Consider the following 14,991-nt stretch of genomic DNA (forward strand, 5'->3'; position numbering starts at 1 on the left):
ACTTGAAAGCTTGCCAGACCAGCAGCCCAGTGTGAGTTGTAGCAACAGAATAGAAAAATACCTGAGGAATGAGTTTCATGTTTATTTCTTGGGTACTGTAATAATTAGCAATAAGGGAAAGGGGCTATTGAGAGCAAACACAATGGATTCAATTTTTCTCTGGCCTGATGGGAGCTCTCCATGTAGAGAGACCCCCTATACAAGATGGAACACTCAGAGTGTATTGGTAGAAGAGGAAAGTAAGCAGATTGTCATGGGAGAGCTAACTGTGTCTTGGAAGCCTAGATCAATCCACATAAATTAGTGAGGGCAGTGTGTCTCCTTATGCAAACTGTGCAGACAGGGCACAGAAATTATAGCATCCACAGATGGAAATGGGGTTTAAGAACATCCGGGATTTTGAAGGATAAGATGTCACCTATTGGCAGTGCTGGTGGGGTGGCAGGGAAGGAGGACAATGAAAATCCAGTATTAGGATTGAGACAGGCATGCCTGGAAGATGGGAATGCTTAGAGGAGTGGGCAGTGGAAGATTCCAGGCGTGTGCTTCATTCCACAATCTGTAAATACAGAGATTATCACTCTTGCATTTTGCCAGTGGGAAAGGGAACTAATTAATTAGAGGAAGAGAGGATGTTACCGTATTGGGACATTTTGAATTTCAATGGAGAAGTTGTCAGAGTGCTTCAGAATGAGTCAGGAGGAGCTAAATGTTTAGGGGTGCATGGTTTGTGAGTGCATGATTCAGAGGGGGAATTTTATGTGCTAAAAATGTCATTAAGTGGGCTTTCCTTTTTTTTTTTTTTTTTTGAGTTCAAAGTTTCCTTACTGGCAGCAAAATTCTAACATGATGTGATTATACTTAAGGAACTATGTTTTAAAGATCTGAAACTCAAATACTTTTATATATATATGAATTTTAATAGGGTCATTTCCTATAATGACCTTTCTTAAATGAACCTTGATAAACACATCAGCAGGTGTTGAATGGTTGGATGAAGAAAATCATGTCAAGTTCTGAAGGGAGATCAGAAAGGACTCAGTAAAGATATATTCATAACCTAAAGTCCTACTTTCAATATATATCAAAATACCCAAAGATTTCTATATTCTTTCTTCCTCTAAACTCTTTCGGGCTAGGGGTCTATCTTATGGGAATAATCCAGAATATGGAAAAAGTTAATGTACAATAGAAAACATTTTGAAAAACAAGAAGCAAACAGAATAATGTACAAATAAACGACATTTATAGAGACATTTTGTAGAGCATGCTATTTATGTTCTATTAAACATCAATAAAATGATGGTTATGAAGACTATATAATGAATATGTAAAAAGCACAGAAACTTATGATTAATGGAACATTTAGGATAATAATAACTAACATTTATTTTGCACCTATTAGGTAATATCTCATTTTAAGTCCTTTAAAAGTTTTAACTCGGAAGATGGCGGAAGAGTAAGACGCGGAGATCACCTTCCTCCCCACAGATACATCGGAAATACATCTACATGTGGAACAACTCCTACAGAACACCTACTGAACGCTGGCAGAAGACCTCAGACCTCCCAAAAGGCAAGAAACTCCCCACGTACCTGGGTAGGACAAAAGAAAAAAGAATAAACAGAGACAAAAGAATAGGGACGGGACCTGCACCAGTGGGAGGGAGCCGTGAAGGAGGAAAGGTTTCCACACACTGGAAGCCCCTTCTTGGGCAGAGACTGCGGGTGGCTGAGTGGGAAAGCTTCGGAGCCGCGAAGGAGAGCACAGCAACAGGGGTGTGCAGGGCAAAGCGGAGAGATTCCCGCACCGAGGATCGGTGCCGACCAGCACTAACCAGCCCGAGAGGCTTGTCTGCTCACCTGCCGGGTCGGGCTGGGGGCTAGGAGCTGAGGCTCGGGCTTCCATCGGAGAGCAGGGAGAGGACTGGTGGCGTGAACACAGCCTAAAGGGGTTAGCGCACCATGGCTAGCCAGGAGGGAGTCCGGGAAAAAGTCTGTACCTGCCGAAGAGGCAAGAGACTTTTTCTTCCCTCTTTGTTTCCTGGTGCCAGAGGAGAGGGGATTAAGAGCGCTGCTTAAAGGAGCTCTAGAGACGGGTGTGAGCCACGGCTAACAGCGCAGACCCCAGAGATGGGCATGAGACGCTAAGGCTGCTGCTGCCGCCACCAAGAAGCCTGTGTGCGAGCACAGGTCACTCTCCACACCTCCCTTCCGGGGAGCTGTGCAGCCCGCCACTGCCAGGGTCCCAGGATCCAGGGACAACTTCCACGGGAGAGCGCACAGTGCGCCACAGGCTGGTGCAACGTCCTGCCGGCCTCTGCCGCCAGGCTCGCCCCGCATTCCGTACCCCTCCCTCCTCCCAGCCTGAGTGAGCCGGAACCCCTGAATCAGCGGCTCCTTTAACCCCGTCCTGTCTGAGAGAAGAACAGACGCCCTCAGGCGACCTACATGCAGAGGTGGGGCCAAATCCAAAGCTGAAGCCCGGGAGCTGTGCGAACAAAGAAGAGAAAGGGATATTTCTCCCAGAAGCCTCAGGAGCAGTGGATTAAATCTCCGCAATCAACTTGATGTACCCTGCATCTGTGGAATACATGAACAGACAACGAATTATCCCAAATTGAGGAGGTGGACTTTGAGAGCAAGATTTATTATTTTTTCCCCTTTTCCTCTTTTTGTGAGTGTGTATGTGTATGCTTCTGTGTGAGATTTTGTCTGTATAGCTTTGCTTTCACCATTCGTCCTAGGGTTCTATCTGTCCATTTTGTTTTGTTTTTTAATTAAAAAAATTGTTTTTTCTTAATAATTATATTTTTATTTTAATAACTTTACTTTATTTTACCTTACTTTATTTTATTTTATCCTCTTTCTTTCTTTCTACGTTTTCTCCCTTTCATTCTGAGCTGTGTGGATGAAAGGCTCTTGGTGCTATAGCCAGGAGTCAGTGCTGTGCCTCTGAGGAGGGAGAGCCAACTTCAGGACACTGGTCCACAAGAGACCTCCCAGCTCCACATAATATCAAACGGTGAAAATCTCCCCGAGATCTCCACCTCAACACCAACACCCAGCTTCACTCAAAGACCAGCGAGATAAAGTGCTGGACACCCTATGCCAAACAACTAGCAAGACAGGAACACAACCCCACCCATTAGCAGAGAGGCTGCCTAAAATCAAAATAAGTCCAAGGACACCCCAATACACACCATCAGACGTGGACCTGCCCAAGACAAGATCCTGCCTCATCCACCAGAACACAGGCACTAGTCCCTTCCACCAGGAAGCCTACACAACCCACTGAACCAACTTTAGCCACTGGGGACAGACACCAAAAACAACAGGAACTATGAACCTGCAGCCTGCAAAAAGGAGACCCCAAACACAGTAAGATAAGCAAAATGAGAAGACTGAAAAACACACAGCAGATGAAGGAGCAAGATAAAAACGCACCAGACCTAACAAATGAAGAGGAAATAGGCAGTCTACCTGAAAAAGAATTCAGAATAATGATAGTAAAGATGATCCAAAATCTTGGAAATAGAATAGAGAAAATGCAAGAAACATTTAACAAGGACCTAGAAGAACTAAAGATAAAACAAGCAGTGATGAACAACACAATAAATGAAATTAAAAATACTCTAGATGGGATCAGTAGCAGAATAACTGAGGCAGAAGAACAGATCAGTGACCTGGAAGATAAAATACTCGAAATAACTACTGCAGAGAAGAATAAAGAAAAAAGTCTCAGAGAACTCTGGGACAACATTAAATGCACCAACATTCGAATTACAGGGGTCCCAGAAGAAGAAGAGAAAAAGAAAGGGACTGAGAAAATATTTGAAGAGATTATAGTTGAAAACTTCCCTAATATGGGAAAGGAAATAGTTAATCAAGTCCAGGAAGCACACAGAGACCCATACAGGATAAATCCAAGGAGAAACATGCCAAGACACATATTAATCAAACTGTCAAAAATTAAATACAAAGAAAACATATTAAAAGCAGCAAGGGAAAAACAACAAATAACACACAAGGGAATCCCCATAAGGTTAACAGCTGATCTTTCAGCAGAAACTCTGCAAGCCAGAAGGGACTGGCAGGACATATTTAAATTGATGAAGGAGAAAAACCTACAACCAAGATTACTCTACCCAGAAAGGATCTCATTCAGATTTGATGGAGAAATTAAAACGTTTACAGACAAGCAAAAGCTGAGAGAGTTCAGCACCACCAAACCAGCTTTACAACAAATGCTAAAGGAACTTCTCTAGGCAAGAAACACAAGAGAAGGAAAAGACCTATAATAACACACCAAACACAATTAAGAAAATGGGAATAGGAACATACATATCGATAATTACCTTATATGTAAATGGATTAAATGCTCCCACCAAAAGACACAGACTGGCTGAATGGATACAAAAACAAGACCCATATATATGCTGTCTACAAGAGACCCACTTCAGACCTAGAGACACATACGGATTGAAAGTAAGGGGATGGAAAAAGATATTCCATGCAAATGGAAACCAAAAGAAAGCTGGAGTAGCAATTCTCATATGAGGTATAATAGACTTAAAAATAAAGACTACTAGAAGAGACAAAGAAGGACACTACATAATGATCAAGGGATCGATCCAAGAAGAAGATATAACAATTGTAAATATTTATGCACCCAACATAGGAGCACCTCAATACATAAGGCAAATACTAACAGCCATAAAAGGGGAAATCGACAGTAACACATTCATAGTAGGGGACTTTAACACCCCACTTTCACCAATGGACAGATCATCTGAAATGAAAATAAATAAGGAAACACAAGCTTTAAATAATACATTAAACAAGATGGACTTAATAGATATTTATAGGACATTCCATCCAAAAACAACAGAATACACATTTTTCTCAAGTGCTCATGGCACATTCTCCAGGATAGATCATATCTTGGCTCACAAATCAAGCCTTGGTAAATTTAAGAAAATTGAAATTGTATCAAGTATCTTTTCTGATCACAACGCTATAAGACTAGATATCAATTACAGGAAAAGATCTGTAAAAAATACAAACACATGGAGGCTAAACAATACACTACCTAACAACGAAGTGATCACAGAAGAAATCAAAGAGGAAATAAAAAAATACCTAGAAACAAATGACAATGGAGACACGACGACCCAAAACCTATGGGATGCAGAAAAAGCAGTTCTAAGAGGGAAGTTTATAGCAATACAATCTTACCTTAAGAAACAGGAAACATCTCGAATAAACAACATAACCTAGCACCTAAAGCAATTAGAGGAAGAAGAACAAAAAAACCCTGAAGTTAGCAGAAGGAAAGAAATCATAAAGATCAGATCAGAAATAAATGAAAAAGAAATGAAGGAAGCGATAGCAAAGATCAATAAAACTAAAAGCTGGTTCTTTGAGAAGATAAACAAAATTGATAAACCATTAGCCAGACTCATAAAGAAAAAAAGGGAGCAGACTCAAATCAATAGAATTAGACATGAAAAAGGAGAAGTAACAGCTGACACTGCAGAAATACAAAAGATCCTGAGAGATTACTACAAGCAACTCTATGCCAATAAAATGGACAACCTGGAAGAAATGGACAAATTCTTAGAAATGCACAACCTGCCAAGACTGAATCAGGAAGAAATAGAAAATATGAACAGACCAATCACAAGCACTGAAATTGAAACTGTGATTAAAAATCTTCCAACAAACAAAAGCCCAGGACCAGATGGCTTCACAGGCGAATTCTATCAAACATTTAGAGAAGAGCTAACACCTATTCTTCTCAAACTCTTCCAAAATATAGCAGAGGGAGGAACACTCCCATACTCATTCTACAAGGCCAACATCACCCTGATACCAAAACCAGACAAGGATGTCACAGAGAAAGAAAACTACAGGCCAATATCACTGATGAACATAGATGCAAAAATCCTCAACAAAATACTAGCAAACAGAATCCAACAGCACATTAAAAGGATTATACACCATGATCAAGTGGGGTTTATTCCAGGAATGCAAGTATTCTTCAATGTACACACAAATCAATCAATGTGATATACCATATTAACAAATTGAAGGAGAAAAACAATATGGTCATCTCAGTAGATGCAGAGAAAGATTTCAACAAAATTCAACACCTATTTATGATAAACACCCTCCAGAATGTAGGCATAGAGGGAACTTTCCTCACCATAATAAAGGCCATGTATGACAAACCCACAGCCAACATCGTCCTCAATGGTGAAAAACAGAAAACATTCCCAGTAAGATCAGGAACAAGACAAGGTTGCCCACTCTCACCACTCTTATTCAACATAGTTTTGGAAGCTTTAGCCACAGCAACCAGAGAAGAAAAGGAAATAAAAGGAATCCAAATTGGATAAGAAGAAGTAAAGCTGTCACTGTTTGCAGATGACATGATACTATACATAGAGAATCCTAAAGATGCTACCAGAATAGTACTAGATCGAATCAATGAATTTGGTAAAGCAGCAGGATACAAAATTAATGCACAGAAATCTCTGGCATTCCTACACAGTAATGATGAGAAATCTGAAAGTGAAATCAAGAAAACACTCCCATTTACCATTGCAACAAAAAGAATAAAATATCTAGGAATAAACCTACCTAAGGAGACAAAAGACCTGTATGCAGAAAATTATAAGACACTGATGAAAGAAATTAAAGATGATACAAATATATGGAGAGATGTGCCATGTTCTTGGATTGGAAGAATCAACTTTATGAAAATGACTCTAAACAATCTACAGATTCAATGCAATCCCTATCAAACTACCACTGGCATTTTTCACAGAACTAGAACAAAAAATTTCACAATTTGTATAGAAACACAAAAGACCCTGAATAGCCAAAGCAATCTTGAGAACAAAAAATGGAGCTGGAGGAATCAGGCTCCCTGACTTCAGACTATACTACAAAGCTACAGTATTCAAGACAGTATGGTACTGGCACAGAAACAGAAATACAGATCAATGGAATAGGATAGAAAGCCCAGAGATAAACCCATGCACATATATGGTCACCTTATCTCTGATAAAGGAGGCAAGAATGTACAGTGGAGAAAGGACCGCCTCTTCAATAAGTGGTGCTGGGAAAACTGTACAGGTACATGTAAAAGTATGAGATTAGATCACTCCTTAACACCATACACAAAAATAAGCTCAAAATGGATTAAAGACCTAAATGTAAGGCCAGAAACTATCAAACTCTTAGAGGAAAACATAGGCAGAACACTCTATGACATAAATCACAGCAAGATTCTTTTTGACCCACCTCCTAGAGAAATGGAAATAAAAACAAAAATTAACAAATGGGACCTAATGAAACTTAAAAGCTTTTGCACAGCAAAGGAAACCATAAACAAAACCAAAAGACAACCCTCAGAATGGGAGAAAATATTTGCAAATGAAGCAAGTGAAAAAGGATTAACCTCCAAAATTTACAAGCAGCTCATGCAGCTCAATAAGAAAAAAACAAACAACCCAATCCAAAAATGGGCAGAAGGCCTAAACAGACATTTCTCCAAAGAAGATACACAGATTGCCAACAAACACATGAAAGAATGCTCAACATCATTAATCATTAGAGAAATGCAAATCAAAACTACAATGAGATATCATCTCACACCAGTCAGAATGGCCATCATCAAAAAATCTAGAAACAATAAATGCTGGAGAGGGTGTGCAGAAAAGGGAACACTCTTGCACTGCTGGTGGGAATGTGAATTGGTACAACCACTATGGAGAACAGTATGGAGGTTCTTTTAAAAACTACAAATAGAACTACCATATGACCCAGCAATCCCACTACTGGGCATATACCCTGAGAAAACCATAATTCAAAAAGAGTCCTGTACCAAAATGTTCTTTGCAGCTCTATTTACAATAGCCAGGACAAGGAAGCAACCTAAGTGTCCATCATCAGGTGAATGGATAAAGAAGATGTGGCACATATACACAATGGAATATTACTCAGCCATCAAAAGAAAAGAAATTGAGTTATTTGTAGTGAGGTGGATGGACCTAGAGTCTGTCATACAGAGTGAAGTAAGTCAGAAAGAGAAAAACAAATACCATATGCTAACACATATTTATGGAATCTAAGAAAAAAAAAAGTCATGAAGAACCTAGAGGTAAGACGGGAATAAAGACACAGACCTAGTAGAGAATGGACTTGAGGATATGGGGAGGGGGAAGGGTAAGCTGTGACAAAGTGAGAGAGTGGCATGGACATGTATACACTACCAAATGTAAAGTAGATAGCTAGTGGGAAGCAGCCGCATAGCACAGGGAGATCAGCCTGGTGCTTTGTGACCACCTAGAGGGGTGGGATAAGGAGGGTGGGAGGGAGGGAGACCCAAGAGGGAAGAGATATGGTAACATATATATATGTATAACTGATTCACTTTGTTATAAAGCAGAAACTAACACACCATTGTAAAGCAATTATACTCCAATTAAAAAAAAAGTTTGAAACTAACACACCATTGTAAAGCAATTATACTCCAATTAAAAAAAAAGTTTTAACTCATTTAATCATCACAACAGTCTGAAGTGGTAGTAGTAGTATCACTCCCATTTTGCAAATGACAGAACCGAGATAGAGAGAGGCTAAGTAATTTTCCAAGATGACAGAACTAGAAAGAAGTAGAGTCACATGGCCCCAGAGTCAGGATATAAAATTATATCTGTATAAAGCATATATGTGGAGAGAATACATTAATTCTAAAAAGTGGAAACACTTCTTATACACAACCGTATTTCTGCAAGGCTATTATCTTTTGTGGTCCTCTAACTAGCCATCTAGAAAAACATGATATTGTTAGGGCTGAAAGTACTGAATGGATTGTGTGGCTCCTCTGGGAACATATGCAGTGTTTTCCTGGCACTGCATGGGTAACCTGCAGAGGTATTAATATAGTTCCCCATTTGTTTTCTCTCTTGTGAATCCAGTTACACACAATTGGAGACCAGAAGAAGCGGCTGATATTGGTGTGGATAAAGCCAAATACAATTCTGCAAGTTGACACTACCTTTGGAGGACTTTGTGGAACCTGAACTTTAGACTCATATAAGACTATATTATGGTAATATTATTATATGGCATTTGATTGCTATTTACAGTTCAAAAATCATTTTCATCATCATCTCATTTGATTTTCACAAAAAGATTGCCTTTATTTTGCACATGAAGAAAGTGAAGTTCAAAGATCTCTCAAATTTCAGAGCCTGAATCCAAACCCTATTATTCTATTCTTTTATACAAAAGTTCTGATCATACTATATGTGTGTACATATCTTTATATACATGGATGTACATTATCTGTCTACCTCATGTATCATTATTTATCTGTCCCGTTCTCCTGCAACTTGCTTTTCTCACCTAATAGTACATAATATTCATCTCTCCAAGCTAAAATGTAAATCTGGCTTGTTCTTCTGTAGTTGCATTATAACCTGTGACCAAATGGATGCATCAGTCTACTCAACCATTCCATTCTTGTGGATGAGTAGGTTGTTTCAAGTTTTTGCTATCACAAATACAATTGCAATAAACATCCTTGTATGTATGTCCTCATGTACTGGTACTTTAATTTTTACAGGGTTGATTCCCAGAAGTAAAACTGCTGAATCAAAGGATATGAGCTTTAAAAATTTTAATGTATAGTGTCAGATTCCTCTCCAAAAGACTGGGTTAAACTTTCCCACTGACGATGTCTGGAAGTGCCTGCTTGTCTGCACCCTCACCAGCACTGGGAGTTGTCACTCCAGTCTCTTACAGGATCAATCCTGGTGTTCTGACTTTAAATCTAGGTCTCTGTCTTTTCAATTAAGATGCCTCAAATAACAGAGACTTTGGGCAGATTTTTTTTTTTTAACGGTTATCTTTAGGAGATTATTCACAATCTAATAGGCTTGGGTTCTGTTAAGATGCTGCTTTTGGCCTCAGCGACTGCTTTGTATACACACAACATATCAATAAATAATAACCATTATGGTCGAACATTAGAGTTGACAGTGTAGTAAGTTATGAACAAATCTCCTCATTAGCAGCACTATTATTTTGGTGTTTGCAGCAATCTAGTAGTCACAGTTAAGTTGAAACAAGAGCCATTATGTATGTAAGACATTTTTAGCTCATTTACTCTGAACTCACTTTGCATACAAGAGCACTTTGCCCACACCATATGGTGTAATGTCACAACAAGATGCAAACTGAAGTGAAGAGGAATAGGACCTCTTTGACACGAGAGTGTATGTGCTTGGATGCTTGTGGCTTTAGAACTGAGTTAACAATTGTTTCTGAATAGATTCAGATTTTAGTTTCCGTCTGAGTGACTCACATATTTTCTTGTTGTTAAAATGGAAGGGCCACTGTCCTAATATATTTATGTATGTCTGTGTTTGCTGATTAGTCAAGAGTTGGAATTGTGACTTGCATCACTGTACTTAATTTCCCTTTTAAAAAATTCCTGTCAAATATCTCACAAGCTGAGGTTGGGGACTTAATTAATTTGAGTGCTGGATTGGGCAACCTTTAGCTTATCTGGCATCCTTTTACCTTTTTCTAGTAATGGCACCTTGATTTTACTCTGGGGACCCTCCCTCCTCAGCTCCTTCAGTCCATGAGGATGGGGCTCAAGTGTAGCACCTTCCTCCACTCCAGATCGAATACATTATGTCCCTTTGGTATGTGGTTGGTTCAAGGGTGGGCATGTAACCTAGTTCAGGACAATGACACTCAATTCTGGGACACTTCTTAGAATTATAGTGAAGAGACAATTTCTCTGTGCAGTGACTGCTAGCTCTAGGCTGAGGTAAGCCTGAGCTACAAGGTCCCCATGAGGACAAGGTCTACCTAAGAATGATGCCAACCCAGGAGGTTTGCAGAGCCAACAGGTGGAGAGAAACTAAGGCCTAATACCCCTGGAGCCCCTGGCTCAGTTTTCTGTGGACTTTAGCATTTTGTGAGCCAATAATTTCCCTCCCTCTCCTTATTTTTAACTTTACCCATTTTGAGTTGAACAACTTCCTTTACTTACATCCAAATGAATCCTAACTGATTTAGGTTTTTAAATTGTTTTTCTTTTTTTTGTTGTTTCTTTTGGTTTTGATTTTTCTATTGCATTGTTTGTATGAGTTTCCAGTGGCTTCACTGTTTCACTGCATAACCAAAGGTATTTTAAAACTATTTATAATGCAAAGTATTAATTAGATTAAAAAAAGAAACATAGGAGCTGAGGGATGAGCTTCTCTTTGTACGTTCCACAAACATAAAGTTAGTGTCTCTTGTTTCTCTAGTTAGTTTGTTTAGCACATTTTTAGGTCAAATGTTGGCATCTGAGTTTCCTTCCTTCTTGGTCAACACTAACAACTTCATGGAATTTTTTTAGGTTTTTAGTTCTTCAGATAATAGCACACAGAAGCTTATTACCATGTAGCACATTAAATATTGCCCTGGGGGCTGAGAATAGAGCAAAAGTTACTGATAGCGCTGACTGAAGCCAGTTCCCTTTTGGGGAAATTATTCAGTTGAATCACGAATGATTTCTTAGCTTGCCCTTTATTGTGTCTTGTTCCAGACACCTAAAGCCCAGTTTGGAAATTAATATTCTTTCTTCTGAGATGAGATAGATTATATGTTAACTGTCTTATAAGAGTCAATAAGAATGTTTATTGTTTTAGAAATAAGGCATAAGGGTGGGTGGGGAAGACAGTATATTTTCCTCCAAACAGAGCTAAGGGAGAGCAAGTCATCCTCTGTTTAAACCTTATTCTGAAAAATATTTTTTTCAACAAGAGGAGCCACAGAACATGGTACTTCCCTGGCAGTCCAGTAAAGACTCTGTGCTTTTGCTGCAGGGGGCATGGGTTCTATCCCTGGTTGATGTGGCCCAAAAAAAACCCCCACAAAACAAACATTTCTCCAGTAGTCTCATGGAGATCACACGTGGAGGCAAGACTGGGAGTCACCTGAAGCACAGACATATGGGCAAGAACTGCACTATAGGACCATGCACATTGAAAAAGAAGTCTTTCCTGAGTGGAAACGCTGTAAAACATACTGGAGGAAGCAAACATTCTTAGAAATACCATTGCTATAAACTGTATACTTAAACCATGTCCTATGCAAGGCAAAAGCAACGAGTAAAAATTGCCTGGAATTAGAAATAAGGGAACTTATATGAGGAAATGACACAGGCATGACAAGGATAGTGTGGAGCCCACAGAGTATGATGGACAGTGTAAGGAGAGACCTGGACAGGAACTTTAGAGCAGAGACATTTCTCTCAGCCCTGCTTGGCTAAGTCTTCACCAATTTCCTTTTTTTTTGGGTGGGGGGAGGGGTGGGCGTTAAACATGAGTTTTTCTTTCTCACAGAACAATCTGGAGGGCAGGGTCCCAAGAGCGAGCAGCTCTGCAGGCCCTTCCGTCTCGGTTATGTCCGGGATGTGTTCCCGCACATCCACTAAGTGGCAGTCGCACCTTAACGCCCCCATCCTTACTCCTCCAAAAGCCCTAAACTCAGGCAGGTAAGGGAGCCCTGTCTCCACGACCCCCACCACTCACCCCCGGCCTCCTCTTAAACCTTACTGACCGGATCAGGGCCACATGGCCAGACGTCAACCCTGCTGAGGGGTCGGAGGGGACTAGAGGCACCACGCCTCCTCACCCAGGCCCAAGCCAACATGATGGCTCAGCAGGCCCAGGAGGGTTAGGAGTTCGCACCTTCCTCCCCCTCCTCCGGCAGGATCTCCGGGCTGCCGTTTGGTCCGCCTGCGGGCCCGTGTCCTTGCGGGGCGGCGGAGCTGGTGGGGTACAGGTACGGGACAGCGGCAGTGGGGGGTCTGGAGTGAGAGCCTGTGGTGCTCCGAGGACGGCCCAGACCTGGGACCTCCTGCACGTGGTGGGGCAGCTCACCGAGGGCTGGGGGTCAGGGAGCGAAAAGTCAGAGGTTTGATGGGGCCTGCGGGCTATTGTGAGGGGTCAGGGACTCACCGGGCAGGTTGTCGGCGGCGGGTAGAGCGCCTCGGCCAGTGTCGGCACGTCCTCCAAGCTCAGCTTTGTGGTCAGCTAGTCTGTGTGCTTGAGGATCTCGCTGGAGCCGAAGCCGGAAGGCATGAGGTGTCCCGCTCCACGTCTAGGACGGCGCAGGCCACCAGCAGGTGCAGACTGGGGCCAGGGCGCCCTGTCCACAGCGCCTCCCACGGCCGAAGGACTTCCGGGAAGGGGCATTCCCTCTTGACCCAGAGGAGCAGCCACCGGAAGCAGAAGCAGAGAGAGCCGGAGTCGGGGGAGTCCGGGAAGTCTCAGAGCGGCGGATCCAGCACCTTCAGGAGTAGCAGGAGTTGCTGCTTCATTATCTCCTCAGAGTTCCGTTGCACGAGCTCCGTGACGCCACAAAAACAGCGGAAGGCATCCACCTCGTCCTGAGAGCCCTAGCGGATCGGGAACAGAAGGTCACTCCTGCCCTGGACGTAGCCGAGCTCGTCATGGTACAGGCAGTCGGGGAGGAGGATGTCGTTTCATCAGGCCCAGCCCTGGGTTCTCGCGACCCTCAAAGAATTTGTTGGTTCTATGAGAGCGGCTCTCGTCTCTGGCCATGAGGCTGCGGTATTCATGCGGCGGTGAGTTCCTCCGCCCCTGACCAGGCCTCACGGATTTCCACGGCAGCTTCAGGTGGAAATCCTCATCAGTTTTCTTGCGCACGTGGGCCTTGCTATCCTTGGCAGAGCCCTACCAGCTGAAGTACCATAGGAGGGACCGCCAAGCCTGGCGCAGTAGGCTGGGGCTCAGACCCTGGGGGAAACCGCCCCGCCCCCGCGGCGCCGCCAGCCGGCCCTGCCCAGCCCTCCCTGAGGGGGTACTTGGCTCCGCATTCCTGAGAAGAGCCGGGGTCTCAGCTCAGGGACTTGCTGCAGGAGGCCCTCGGGGCACACGCGGTGGGCCCACTCCTCCCCTGTGACCCGAGGCATCCGCTCCACAAGCGGCCGCAGACCCAGCTCCACACCGGAAGTGACCTGCAACCCAGGTGGGGCGCGTATTCAGAGGCCGGAAGAGGGTCGCTGGAGGCCCTGTCCAGGTGTGGCTGCAGGTCTCCCCTGAAGAAGGTGGTCACGCTGGAGAAGCTGCTGAAGGTGGTGCAGTAGGAATCCTGGAGGAAGTGAGACACCATGTGGGAACGGTCCTGGTTAAAGAGCTGGACGTGATGGAAGGAGTTGGAGAGGGCCGGGGAGGCATAAGGGGAGACGAGGTAGAGGTGGCGGTTCTGTGGAGAGGTGGCCAACAGCAGGTGACGGCTAAAGACACAGAGCAGGACGCTGATGCCCCACGGTGGACATGCAGGGCAGGCGGGGAGCCTGTGGACCAGGCAGGCCCAGCTGAGGCCGGACTCTGAACGGCAGATGGCCTTGAGCTCCCCCAGACATACTCACTAAGAAGACCAGGGCGCCCCTGCGGAAGCTGGGCTCTGCACCTCTCGTGGCTCTGAGTGGCCGGGCCGCAGCTGACCTGTGCTGATGACTGCCCTCTGTGGGGTTTATGGCCGGGGTCAAAGGTCAGTTCCTCGTCAGAAGTGCAGGAGTCATCCCCACTGGCGTCCTTCTTGGAGAAGAGGATTTGAGTGGAATCTCCAGCCTCTCTACAGGAGCACAGTGCAGGAGGACGTCATTTGTCCTTCTCCACAACACAGATGACGCGGTCCACGAGGGAGTACGGGTCTTGGTGCTTCCTGGCGTGCAGGTACATGCCTCTTGACCAATTTGTTAATGAGTGGAGTTGACGTAAAGGAAAAATATTTGTAGAATGAGTAAGACTGGCCGTATACTATGTTAGGTAGTTCTGGGTCAGATGCACATTATGTTTCTTTTTTATGATTTTTGCTTAGGTTAAATGTATAGAACACTGCCTATAGTTTTTATTCCACAGGAAGGAATCTATTGTTGTAGTTAAT

The 14,991-nt window shown here is 43.1% G+C and overlaps 1 pseudogene; it reads right to left on the reverse strand.

The window, feature by feature from the left end:
• Nucleotides 1–12,753: 12,753 nt before the first annotated feature.
• Nucleotides 12,754–14,786, reverse strand: LOC116757006 (annotated as a pseudogene).
• Nucleotides 14,787–14,991: the final 205 nt, after the last annotated feature.

Source organism: Phocoena sinus, chromosome 7, assembly GCF_008692025.1.
Source record: "Phocoena sinus isolate mPhoSin1 chromosome 7, mPhoSin1.pri, whole genome shotgun sequence".
Classification (NCBI taxonomy): domain Eukaryota; kingdom Metazoa; phylum Chordata; class Mammalia; order Artiodactyla; family Phocoenidae; genus Phocoena; species Phocoena sinus.